Below are 2721 nucleotides of genomic sequence, written 5' to 3' on the forward strand. Positions count from 1 at the left end.
AGGGAAGACATCACAATTATTCCTACAGAGATTAAGAGAACATAAGAGGGCTCAGCGCCTATAGCTCAACCGGCTAAGGCACCAGCCACGTACACCTAAGGTGGCAGGTTCCAATCCCCAGCCCGGACCCGCCAAACAACAATGACGGCTGCAACCAAAAAACAGCCGGGCGTTGTGGCGGGCGCCTGTGGTCCCAGCTACTTGGGAGGCAGAGGCAGGAGACTCGCTTGAGCCCAGGAGTTGGAGGTTGCTGTGAGCTGTAATGCCACGGCACTCTGCCCAGGAGGACAGCTTGAGGCTATGTCTCAAAAAAAAAAAAAAGAGAGAACATAAGAGAATGAAATTTATTCCCACAAATTCAACAACTTAGCTGAAATGGACAAATGAAGGACAGACACGACAGACACAAAGTATCACAGTTCATTCAAGAAGAAATAGATAACCTGACAATCTCTATACCTATTAAAGAAATTGAATTGACAGGTTAAAATCTTCTAACAAAGAAAATTCCTAGACCCAGTTGGCTTCACTGGTGAATCTACCAAATATTTAAAAAAGAATTAACACCAACACTAAATATTTTTTCCCAGAGAATGAAAGAGTTCTCAATTTATTTTATGACTCCAGCATTACCCTGATATCAAAGCCAGACAAATACATTACAAGAAAGGGAAACTAGAGATTAATACTCCTCATGAAAATAGATATAAACATTCTCAATAATATTTAAGCAAATCATATTTCATAATATAAAGAAAAAACATTGGTTATGATAGTCCTTTCCGTACATTATGACAGTGTGACCAATAGGACTTATCCTAGAAATGGAAGTTTGCCTTAATATTGAAAAATTAATGTAATTGACCATATTAACAGTCTAAAAAAACCCTATATGGAAAACCTATGGTCATCTGAATAGATGCAGTAAAAACATTTGACAAAATTCACTTCTAAAAAACATTCTCCACAAACTAGGAATAGAACTCAATCTGACAAAAACTATTCACAAAGAACCTAAGGTAACATTGTACTGAATGATGAAAAAATGAATCCTTTCTCCCTAGAGCAAGACAAGAATGTCTGCTTTTATGCCTTCTACCCAGTATTATATTGGAGGGATTGGGCAGTGAAATAGTCAGAGTGGACAAAATAAAGCAAAACTGTCTTTAAATGCCCAAAATGATCACCTATGAAGAAAATAATTAAAATATTTATTAAAGAACTACTAAAGTTAGAGAATAAGATCTGTAAGTATTTAAAATATACTGGTAATAAAACACCAATTGTATTCTATATACTATGGATACTAGCAACAAACAATTGAAAATTGAAATTTAAAAATAATGTCATATACAAAAGAATAAAAATATGACATATTTTGGAATCAATTTAGTAACAGATACTCAAAACTGCACTCTGCAGACTACAAACATTGCTGAGAGAAATTAAAAATGTAAATAGGGATATACTATGTTTATGAATGGGAATATTCAGGACTGTTAAGACATCAGTTGTCCCCAAATAATCTATAAATTTAATGCAATACAAAATTTAGCAAGCTTTTTGAAAAATGAGGCTGGTGAGAGCCCTGGAGTCAAAGCCAGTTCACATCCCAGGCCTGTCCTGCAGTCACATGCTGCCTTCTCTTTCCTTTCAACATGGCAGATGCTGCTCTGTCCTTCATCAAAGACTTCTTAGCAGGTAGAGTTGGCAGGGCCATCTTCAAAATGGTGGTAGTGCCCATCTGAGTGGGTCGAGCTGCTGCTGCAGGTGCAGTACGTCAGCAAGCAAATCACCCCCAGAAAAGCAATACAAGGACATATAGATTGCGAGGTCCATATCCCCAAGGAGCAGGGAGTCCTATCTTGCTGATCTGTTAACCTGGCTGCTGTCATCAGATATTTCCCCACCTAGGCTCTCAACTTTACCTTCAAAGATAAATATAAGCAGAACAGGAGGGCCCAGTTATGGCACTACTTTACAGAGAATCTAGCATCAGGAGGTACTGCTGGGGCCACATCCTTGTGTTTTGTGTACCCTCCTGATTTTGCTTATTCCTGTCTAGTAACAGATGTGGGTAAAGTTGGAATTGAAAGGGAATTCAGAGGCCTCAGTGACTGCCTGGTTAAGATCTACCAAATTGGATGGGATTAGGGACCTATGCCAAGGCTTTACTGTGTCTGTGAAGGGTATTATGGACTACTGAGCTGCCTATTTTGGTATGTGTAACACTGCAAAGGGAATACTTCCAAATCCCAAGAATACTCCTATCATCACCAGTTGGATGACAGCATAGTCTGTCACTGCCGTTGCTGGGTTGACTTCCTATCTATTAGACACTGCTGGTCGGTGCATGACAATGCAGTCAGGATGTAAAGGAACCAACATCACGTACCCCACACAGTTGACTGCCAAAGGAAGATTCTTCATAATGAGGGAGGCAAAGCCTTTTTCAAGGACGCATAGTCTAATGTTCTCAGAGGCATCTTTTATGATGCAATCAACTAGGAAATAAGTATTGCCTAGTTTCCTTCTGTGAACAGGCATGCTGTATGCATATATATATGCATATATAAAAACGCATTCACTCACAGCATATATATACATATATATATATAACGTATCTTGATCATTCTTAATAGATCCATGGCTGTCTATCAGTGGCAACTAATTACTGACTGAAAATGAGAAACTGTAATATTTATCTGACCAGCTTTCTCT

General features: G+C 38.7%; 1 pseudogene; it reads left to right on the forward strand.

Moving 5' to 3' along the window:
- The first annotated feature begins 1596 nt into the window (after positions 1–1596).
- LOC100941451 lies at positions 1597–2508 on the forward strand (annotated as a pseudogene).
- The last annotated feature ends 213 nt before the right edge of the window (positions 2509–2721 follow it).

The sequence above is a fragment of the Otolemur garnettii genome, unplaced genomic scaffold, assembly GCF_000181295.1.
Source record: "Otolemur garnettii isolate 467f Iridium unplaced genomic scaffold, OtoGar3 scaffold00041, whole genome shotgun sequence".
NCBI classification, from domain to species: Eukaryota; Metazoa; Chordata; class Mammalia; order Primates; family Galagidae; genus Otolemur; species Otolemur garnettii.